This window comes from Chiloscyllium plagiosum, unplaced genomic scaffold (genome assembly GCF_037043375.1).
Source record: "Chiloscyllium plagiosum isolate Xiang-an unplaced genomic scaffold, Cpla_swu_hap1 HiC_scaffold_10, whole genome shotgun sequence".
NCBI lineage: Eukaryota > Metazoa > Chordata > Chondrichthyes > Orectolobiformes > Hemiscylliidae > Chiloscyllium > Chiloscyllium plagiosum.
In genome coordinates this window covers 5,954,866-5,966,012 of record NW_028270148.1, presented here as the reverse complement: position 1 = coordinate 5,966,012, position 11,147 = coordinate 5,954,866, and the positions used below count along the sequence as shown (strand labels likewise).

The 11,147-nt window shown below is 41.1% G+C and overlaps 2 pseudogenes; one reads left to right on the top strand and one right to left on the bottom strand.

Moving 5' to 3' along the window:
• Positions 1–11,147, bottom strand: part of LOC148148897 (uncharacterized) — a 92,528-nt pseudogene that overhangs the window by 49,298 nt on the left and 32,083 nt on the right.
• Positions 1,763–7,234, top strand: LOC148148898 (uncharacterized; annotated as a pseudogene).

Below are 11,147 nucleotides of genomic sequence, written 5' to 3'. Positions count from 1 at the left end.
GGATATGGAAGCATTGCAAGGGTTCAGAGCAGATTTACTCAGATGTTGCCTGGTATGGAGGGAAGGTCTTATGAGGAAAGACTGAGGGACTTGAGGCTGTTTTTGTTTGAGAGAAGAAAGTTGCGAGGTGACTTAATTGAGACATATAAGATAATCCGAGGGTTAGATAGGGTGGACAATGAAAGCCTTTTTCCTCAGATGGTGATGGCTAGTACGAGGGGATATAGTTTAAATTGAGGAGTGATAGATTTAGGAGAGATGTCAGAGGTAGTTTCTTTACTCAGTGAGTAGTAGGGGCATGGAACATCCTGCTTGCAACTGTGATAGACTCACCAACTTTATTGCACATAACAGATTAAGATAAAATAGAATAAACCAAACTATTTGCATATAAACTAATTCATTGAAATTTGAAAGCACATGGAAATAATAAAATCCCATTTATTTGAACACCATCACTTTGCAATTTTCACCTCCCAGGGAATATCCTGTTCTATCGTATTGATACGTTTGACTTAACTCTTTCTGTCTTCAAGCTTGAGCCTCTGAGAGGCTGCCCCTTGATTAATCACACAAATGAGCTGAAACTTTCTGAGTTTCAAATAATCCCTTTTGGACATCAATATTAATTTAGACATTATTTTGGAGCTGTCTGTGTCTGTGAACCTTGAGACTCCTCTCTGACATTTCCTTCTGGTTCCCAGACTCCTGCCAAGTTAATTTATCTCCAGCCCCCACCAATACCACTCAGGCATCAGCTCACAAAATCTGGTTCATAAACTCTGACTGTTTGAGAACATTCCTCTTCCTGCTTCTGTCATTGGGATATATGTTGAGTGGGACTGCTGACGGTTCACACTCACCTCCCCCATCAGAGTGCTCTGCAGTCACTCAAAAACTTCATTGACAGTGGGACCAGACAGGTAGCACCATAAATGGGTTCCTTCCTGTGGGTGCAGCAACACCTATCTATTCCTCTGAACATTCGATCCATTTCCATGTACTTTTTCAATTAACATCATACGTCCGTGATATAGCTCAGGTTCCCAAGGTAACATTGACTAGTCTCTGCCAGGAGATCATCATTCACACCAGTCCCCAGAGCAGAATACTGGCTGGAAAGTGAGTTACACTCAGCGGGGCATTGTGTACATGGCACTGGGAGGATTGTGAAGAGTCTGTTTCAGGGAAAGGTGATCATTCTGAGGAAAGCAGTGAGCAGAATGGGGGGAATGAGGGAACTTCCCAGAAGAAGCTGTGGTACGTGAGCAATGAGTGGGTCAGGGAGAAGGGAATGGAATCCATGAGGTGTTTGGAGAATCTGGTGGAAACAGGGAGTGGGTAGAGTCTGAGGCTGGAAGCTGTAATCATGGACCTCCCTTAATTCAGGCAATGTCACTCTACACTCTGACCCAGCTGTTCCTCTTTAAATATTTATATCACCAGTCATTAAAGTTATTTAGTTACTCAAATATGGTTTGTTTGATCTGCTTCAACTCCACTGGTTCAATCTTAAGCCAATTCCCTATTTAATGTGTTCCACCTGAACTGTCTCTTTGAACAACTGACAGCACATTGTAACCTGGAGAATTGATTCTGAAATTCTCAATATTTTCTTCCTGAAAAGTACAAATCCTCCAATACTTCTCCAGTCTCCAAGCCTGGAATGGGTCATCGAGGGTCACACTGTCTGGGTACAGTGCATCATGAATGACAAACACCACCATTAAATTGTACCATCAAAAACCCAGGGTGCTGTAAGATGCGAATTTTAACAGATGGTAAATATGGCTCCATTCAATGGAGCCCAGGATTCACTGAGTGATTCCAGTCTTCCAGAGATCCCTCCAATAACAGCTTCATTCTGACCATCACAAACATTCAGCCCACTGTCACAAGGGTCTATTAATGTTCAGTGTGGGGAAAGATCTATGGGAGAGGTAGCCGGCTCAATATCACGAGTAAATATAGTTTTCATAACAATCACTTCCAACTATGACCTCTTGCCCTGTGAATGAATTGGAGATCAGTTTGTGATTGTCTTGAATTCCCTACATTTTTGTAATCCCTGGAAGTCCGTTCATTGGAATTTCATGAACCAATTTGTGAAATTTCATTCTGGACCTCAGATGGAGTGACCACCTGATGGACCTCTGTCCATTCCCCATCACCTGGTACTTGAGCTGAACACTATTTCCTCATTAATACTTTTGACTTTCAAATAATTACACTCAGGCATTGTTTCTGATTCCATTTCTGAGGAGGCTGTTTGATAAAACTCTCTGAATTCAGGATCCATTTGTTGCATTTCTGCTGAAGAAGATATTCTGAACCTATCAGCCTCATTCTGTTCACCTTCATTGTATTCAATTAAACTTTTGAAAATTAATTCTGAGAACTGAAATTTCAAATCAACATGGTTACAGACTATTATTCCATGGTTCTAAAGCTATGAACCTGAGATATCATCATAACACAATGAGGATAAAATCCAGAATGTACCTCCAGTCACATTTCAGGTTATTTCATCTCCACTAATTGTTTCACGACGCATGGTGAGGCTAATATTATTGAACCTGCCAGGTCATTTATCAAAACAGAATAAAATACTTCCATCAGAATGTGTTTTACTCCTCTCACTGCAACCTCACCTCTACATTTAACAAGTCACTTTTTAATCCAAGTCTGTCTCATCTACATGAATGTCTCCAATTAATATTTACTCTTTCACTAATGTCTTTGGAAGATAAACAGGAACTTTAGGCAGCATCAGGGACTGACTTGCTCCAGTGTATCTCAAGATCTTTCTTGGTTTACCTCCTGGCTTTGAAGCTGAAGGAAATACTCCCCCCTGCCCCCTCCCAAAACTCAGACCCTCCAGTGGCCTCACTCTCCTTGTTCATATTTAAAGGCAGATTCTCTGGACTATCATGTTTCCCTCTCCCTCACTCGTGCATTCAAAGCATTTACATTTTCTCTGCCCTACATTGTGGCTAAAGTAGTTATTTATTTTTGCGATATATCTTTTTCTGAATTTTTTTTTGATATTCCTATGACTCCAATTAGTCTCCCATTGAACTTCCAGCAATTGGCTTTGGCATGTTCAACCTTACGAAGATGGGAGAATGTTAATTTCTTTCAATCACTTTTTGGTTCCAGTCTTTCTCCTTTATTACTTCCATCTCCATCTGTCAGTTCTAGAATATAAGCCTATAAGAAGATATGAAATAGGAACAGGGGTAGGCCATTCTGCCCCTCTAGCCTTCTCCATCATTCAATAAGGTCATGGCTGCTCCGATATTTCTACATCCACTTTCCTGCATTTCTCACATAATCCTTGAGTCCCAACTGATCAAAAACCTATCTATCTGCATTCCTGCCCATGTCTGGTAACTCATCAAGAATCTATCAATCCCAGCCTTAAATATACACAAGGATACTGCCCCCACAGATCTTTGTGGTAAGGAGTTCCAAAGATGCACAACCCTCTGCGAGAAGAATTTCCTCCTCATCGCAATCTTAAACTGGTGCTGCTTTATTCTGAGACTAAGCCCTCTGACACTAGACTGTCCATGAGGGGAACCATCCTGTCAGCATTCACCTGTCAAGTCCCTTAATAATCTGATAGGTCTCAATGAGATCACCTCTCATTCTTCTAATCCTCAGTGAGTAGAATCCCAACCTTTTCAGCCTTTGTTCAAAAGACAATCCCTCCCATCCAAGGAATATCCCAGTGGCCTTCTCTGAACTGCCTGCAATGAAATTATAACTTTGTTTTAATAAGGGACCAAAACTGCTGACAATGCTCCAGATGTGGTCTCCCCTGCCCCTTGTCCAGTTGCAGTAAAGTTCCCTACTCTTACACTCCAACCCCCTTTGTAATAAGGGCCAACATTCCTTCCGCTTTCCTGTTTACCTGCTGCTCCTGTTTGCTAGCTTTCGGAGTTTCATGGACGGCTAATCCCAAGTCCTGTTGTGTTGCAGCTTTCTGCAGATTTTCTCCATTAAAATAATTCCCTGTTCCATGGTTCTCCCTTCCAAACTGGACAGTTGCAGATTTTCCCCATGTTATACTCCCAACGCAATGACCATTCTCTTAATTTATCGATATTTCTCTTTAAATTGTCTGTATCCCTCTTGGTGGAAAACTGCAAACAATGCAATTGTTATCTTTGTAGCCATCTCTTTTAGGATCCAATGATTCAAACCCTCAGGGCAATGGTAAGTATCTGCCTTTTACTCCTTTATTTCATCAAACACTTCTTCTCTATTAATGATGATGGTATTTAATCGCTTCTCCCATATTCTTTAGTATTAATGGGACATTTGACACATCTTCCATTGTAAAGACAAATACAAAATATCTGTTTAACTCCTCAGCCATTCTCCTGTTCCCTAGATCCATCTTTACAGTTTCATTTTCGAAGTGGCCTATGTACAATTTGACTGGTCTCAACATTTTCAAATATTTAATGAAGCTTGTATTGTCAATTTTTATGTTAATCACTGGTTTTCCCTCAGTTCATTTAATTTTATTTCCCTGTCTTTATTGTCTTTTTAGTTCTCAAAAACACAGAACACAAGATCCCTCTTTGATATCTCTCCCCAACGAGCATCTTCCCCATTCCTTACCCAAACCCCCACACACTAGGCTTTGTCATCACATGGGCTGCTACCACACACAATCCATCATCACCCACTAACTGTCCCCATTAGCAATTATTCATTCTCTCAGGCTGCCCTCCCTGTACCATGGTGCTGGGGTCAGTTTGTTCATCCTCCCGATAGCCCCCAGTCTCATCTGCACAGGAAACAAGAATCGCAAAGCTGTTAGACAGCTCAAGGGCCAAGACTTGTTCAGCCTGACTTCCTGGATCCTCTGCCTGCCTTCCTCAGAATCACACCATCCTGCCCCTGACCAATTGACTGAATTCAAGGTATGACTGCCTCCTGAAACGGTGTCCGAGTAACTCATACCCCCTCCCTGATGAGTCAGTGTTTAAAGTTCTGACTTCAGCTCAGCAACTCTGAGCCAGAGTTCATCAAGGAACCAACACTTACTGCAGATGAGCTACACTACGAACCACAATGAGGTCCACCAGCTTCCACATCATGGAGTTATAGCACAATATCTGGTCCCTCATCTGTATATTATTCGCTTAGTACTTAGTTTTTATTAAATGTTCTATTTGTCTTTTAGTTTGTAATCTGTCAAATATTTCTCCTATTTATCTTTAATCTAAAATTAACTTCTCATAGATAGACAAATGAGCAGCTATTACCTGGTGGCGTTCGGGTATTCCTGTGACATCACTCTTTGTTTTGTGCTGGGTCTCTGATCCTGAGCTTCAATTTATCCTGTTAATCAAAACCTGACAAATTATCACCCAAACAGCAAGTGAAAGCACCTCTTCCCCTTAGCACTGAATTCCCACGCTGCTCCAAAACCTCAGAGATGTGCATTCACTCAGGCTGTGCCTCACTCCGGATTTGATCTCTCCTTCCTGGTCATGTGAAATGTATTGATCTTCCATGATGATAATTTCCCTTATATTCAAATTTATTTTCCGTTGTTGAGTGATTGAAATCCCTGATCCTTGCTTTCTCTCTTGATAATTCTACAAATGTTCCATTTGGTTTCTTTCTTGTCATGCTAATTTTCAATCGATAGACCCAGCTTGATGGATCCAAGTTTCATTATCTTTATTTAATGAGGGGGTATTTCACTGCGACATAAGCAGGCAAGGCTGCAGCTTTGCTTTTAACAAGAAACAGAAGTTTATTACAGGACAAAAACCAAGATAAAATAGAATAAAGCACGTTACTTATGTGTAATACAATTCAATAAAAGTTCAAAGCACATGGAAACAATAAAATTACCAGCACCATCCCTTCACAGTGTTCATCTGGAACTCAATGTATTGGTCACACTGGAGTTTCAATTTCAGATGGACAAAGGAAGTCAGAACAGTTTGCACCATTTCCAAGTTTCACTGGGTTTACTTTTTAATTCATGCTGAAACATTTATTAATGATTCATGCTTTATTTTAGTGAACTCACTTTAAAATTAATTGTTTTATTGAAAGAATTAACCCCACTGTTACACTCCTACAATCTGTCCTTTCTACTTGAATTTGAATCAGATGTCATCAGAAATTTCAGACAAGGTTTAATTTATTCAGATCTTTTCCCCTAAAGGTGCATATTTCTCAATCCTTCTCCAGTCTCTGAGCCTGGAACATGTCACTGAGGGTCACACTGCCCAGTTACGGTGCACCATGAGGAACGCCGCAATGACACACACTGATGTTCACTGGGACCGGGACTAACCAGTGAATAACACAGAGTAGGTTTTAACATGTGATGTGAGGAACATCACACAATGAAGCCCAGGACTCCCCCTGAGCAATTCCACTCTTCCAGAGACCCCTCCAATGATAGCTTCACTCTGACCATCACAAACGTACAGCCCAGTGACAGTGGGGTCTATTACTGTAAGGTGTGGGGAGATATCAATGGGAATGGAACTCAGCTGACTGTAATGCATAAATCTTGTTCATTTTACAATAATCTGACACAGCAAACACTTCCACATGGATTTAGTGGAGACGGGATTGTGTTAAATTCCTCTGGGAGAGAGAAAGTAGAGAATTCAATATGGAAATGGAACATTTATCTTCTTCTGTTTTACTCATCGATATAATAAACTGTTTCCCCTCTTGGACCAGTTCCTCAATCTCAAACTCTTTATCTTTTCTCTGCCTTTCTGCTTCTCCATCTCGTTTATTCTCAGTGTTGTATTTAGCATTCTCCTGTCTCTGTCTGGCTTTGTTTCATTCAGTCTTGGGACATGGCCATCTCTGGCTGGGCCAGAGCTTGTCCATCTTGAATGGCCCTTGAGAATAAATCTCTCAACCCAGAGAGCGGTGACAATGAAGACTATGACAATGAAGCTCATTCAGTTCAATACTGGCTCTTCATGCACCACTGCTCTCCACTTCCCTTTATCCTCACTGTCATCTCAGTGATAAAGATAAACTAGTAAGTTATTAGCTACCTTTCCTGTGTGATATCACTGGAGTATATTAATTTCTATCAATCAGGTTTGTGACATTAATCTTTGTGAAGTATCACAGACTGGGTTCCTTCATTAGCTTTGGGCTTTGTAGTCCATGTTCCTCACAGTCTGCACAGACTAACAAAACCCCAGGATAGGTGAATATATCGAGTAAATAGACAGTCTGTGGTTAATAGTGAATACCTATTTGGCTTCACAGTCACCTTCATTCCTTTTCCATATAAAAGCCTGTAGCTGCTCCCAGTATTCACATAGTGCGTAGTGAGCCCTTCAGCAAAAACCTCCAAATGAGCAAATTCAGTATAATTCTGCTTTGACCTGAGATTAGATGTGTCTGCACTGTATCTCCCATGTTGATTGTAAAACTATCTTTATAACATAACTTAAATAATCAGTGAAATTTTTGGTAATTTTTTTATTGTGACCTGCGTATTACATGAGAAATATTGAATAATATGCTGAAGGATGACAATTTTTACAACAGTCCATCAGGACTCTTAGAAGGTTTCCTAGTATCCCTGAGTGTTGCAGTCTCTCAGACTCTCCTGGATTCTGATCTGGGATTTATGTATTTGGTTTAGGGAGTGCACAATCTATCAGTCTGGGCTGTTAGACAAGGGGGAGACAAAACATGATTCCTGACAATTTTCCCTCATTTGGTTCCTGTTCCTTAATCAGACCTCAGAACTTTTTCCTATCAAATTCTGTGTGTCTGATTTACTTTCCTGTAAATAACCTCAGTCACTGCTGACTGTGTCCTAGGATTTTACAATCATCAGTGAGATTAATATGATTTTGATTGAGCCCAAGGTAAAATTCAGGATGTTTGTAAAAAAGGTGTTCCTGCTGTGATATGATCACAATTGGCCTTGGTGTGCTTTTTGGTCTTTAACTGATTTCATACATCATCAAACTGAACTGGAAAGAGGTGAATGTTGAACACACTCTCTCTGTCTAAAGGAACGAAGGTTGAAAGTTTTGCATTTTAATTGTCCAGTTAATGTTACATATTATTTGATCAATATTTATCAATTGCTAACAACTTCATACCTAGTCCTTTTTAAAAGCCTGAGCTCTGACCATGATCAACAATGAATTTCGTGCCTCTGCCAAATATCATTTTTCCAAAGCCTCCACAATGCACAGTAACATAGCCCTTGAGGATATCTGAGGGATGTCCTGATTTCCAATGGAGTTCTGTTATCAGTCTATTCTCATTGTCATTTCAGTGATGGGAAATCAGCGAGCAATTTAATTCTCAGATTTTCTGCGCTTTTCTTGAAAAGATTTGAATTTGCTCCAATCAGATTTGTAACATTGTTATCTCAAAGGACAACATTTACTGGGTTTCACCATTAGTTTTGTGCCAAAAACCAGCCTGTGGTTTCTGCTCCACACAGAGCCTGATACTGCCTGACAAAAAACCTGTCACAGTGAGGAAAGAATCGTTGCCTGTTGTAATAATGTAATTTAAGTGAATGGGTGTGATTTCTACCTGAGAAGGAAGGGGGAATGCATTGTCTGCTGGCCTCTCAGGTCACTTATCTTGACCCTGTGTCTTCATTTTATTTTGTCCATCTCTCTGACTGCAGGGAGATGAAGCAAGGGTAACCAGTTTCAGTATAGACAGACCCATTTACACCCACACCAGCCATCATGCACGCATGCAGACATGCGTGTGCACACACACTCATCTACACACAGACCAAAAACACACATACTTACACACATACTGAACACAATACACACATGTACACACACACTAATTTACATCCACAACACACACATGTGTGCACCTAAACTCTCTCTCATATACACACTTGTGTACATATATACTCCACATTATGTGCACATCAACGGACACCCACAACATACTCTCTCTTACATATATATACACACAGAAAGACAGACATACAGACATGTGTACATACAAAATACAAATGCACTTGTGTAAACACATATATACATACACTGAGAAACACATACACAAGCTCTCAGACTTACAAATACACACACACATAGTCTAACCTATCTACACACACTCTCACAGAATCACTAAAGTATAGAACCAGGCCATTTGGCCCATCAAGTCCACATTGACCCTCTGAAGAGCATCTCACCGAGACCTGCCTTCCTACCCTACCCCTGTAACCTTGTATTTCAATAACTAATCCCCCTAGCCAGAACACCCCTGGACAGTATGGGTAATTTAGCACGGTCAATCCATCTAACCTGCACATCTTTGGACTGTGGGAGGAAACTGGAGAACCTAGAGGAAACCCATGCAGAGGTGAGGAAAATGTGCAAACTCCACAAAAACTGTCGACCAAGGGTGGAATGGAAACCTGAATCCCTAACACTGTGAGGTAGCAATGCTATCCACTGAGCCACCATGCTGCCCAACACACATGCAGACACACACACCACAATGCACAGACACCAACACACACCACAAACACCAACACATACACTCACAGACACAAACTGTCAGATACTCAAACACACACCCAAAGACAGACACATACACAAAGGGAACCTTTTTTGCAATTGGTCTACATTCAGACTAATTGTCACAGGGTGTTGGTTTTGTTTTTACAAAATTGTGAATTTTACCCGCTATCTGTTAGCCATAGAGTTATACGGCAAGGAAACAGACTCTTTGGTCCAACTCGTCTGCACTAACCAGATATTATAAACTGATCAAGTCCCATTTGGCAGCATTTGGCCTATATTTTTGGAAGGTAAAAACAATGACTGCAGATGCTGGAAACCAGAGTTTAGATTAAGAGTGGTGCTGGAAAAGCACAGCAGTTCAGGCTGCATCCGATGAGCAGTAAAATCTATGTTTCTGCAAAAAACCTTCATCAGGAATACAGTAGATTTTACTGCTCCTCGGATGCTGCCTGAACTGCTGTGCTTTTCCAGCACCACTCTAATCTAAACCCATATTCTTCGAAATACTTCCTATCCATGTACCTATCCATCTGCCTTTAAACGTTGCATTTTTATCTGCCTCCATCACCTTTTCTGACAGGTCTTTCCATACATGCACCCACTTTGAGTGAAAAGGTTGTCCCTCAGGTTCCTTTCAATTCTTTCCCCTCTCACCTTAAACTAATGCCCTGTATTTTTGGACTCCTTTACACTGAGAAAAAAGACCTTGGCTATTCACTTTATCCATGCCCTTCATGATTTTATAAACTTGAAAAACTTCACCCCTCAAGCACTGATGCTGAATATTATGCAATCATTGGTCAACATCCCCTTTTCTGACCTTATGATGAAGGAGGGTCATTGATGAAGCAGCTGAAGATGGTTGGTCCAAGGACACTACCCTGAGGAACTCCTGCAGATATGTCCTGGAGTTGAAATGACTGACTTCTAACTACAATGACCATCTTCCTATGTGCCAGGCATGACTCCAACCAGTGGTGAGTTTCCCCCAAAACCAATTAATTTCAGTTTTGCTCAGGCTCCTGGATGCCACACTCAATCAAATGCAGCCTTGATGTCAAGGGCTGTCACTCTCACCTCACCTCTGGAATTCAGCTGTTTTAACCATGTTTGAACCAAGACTGGAATGAGGCCAGGAGCTGAGGAGGTTTGAAGGAACCCAAACTCAGCATCACTGAGCAGGTTATTGCTGAGCTGTTGAAGACACCTTCCAACACGATACTGAAGATCAAGAGTAGATTGATGGGACAGCATTGTCTGGGTTGGATTTGTTCTGATTGTTATGCATGGGACATACCTGGGCAATTTTTCACATTGTTAGATTGATGCCAGTGTCAAAACTGCACTGGAAGAGCTTGGCATGGGGAGCAACATGTTCTGGAGCTTAAGTCTTTAGCATCCTTATTGGAATGTTGTCAGAGCCCATAGTCTTTGCACTATCAGGGTCTCCAATCAATTATTGATATCACATGGAGTGAATCAAATTGGCAGAAGACTGGTATCTGTAATATTGGGGACCATTGCAGGAGGCTGAGATGGATCATCCACTGGGCACTTTTGGCTGAAGGTTGCTATAAAACTTCAGCCTTTCTTTTTTGCACTGGTGTGTTTGGT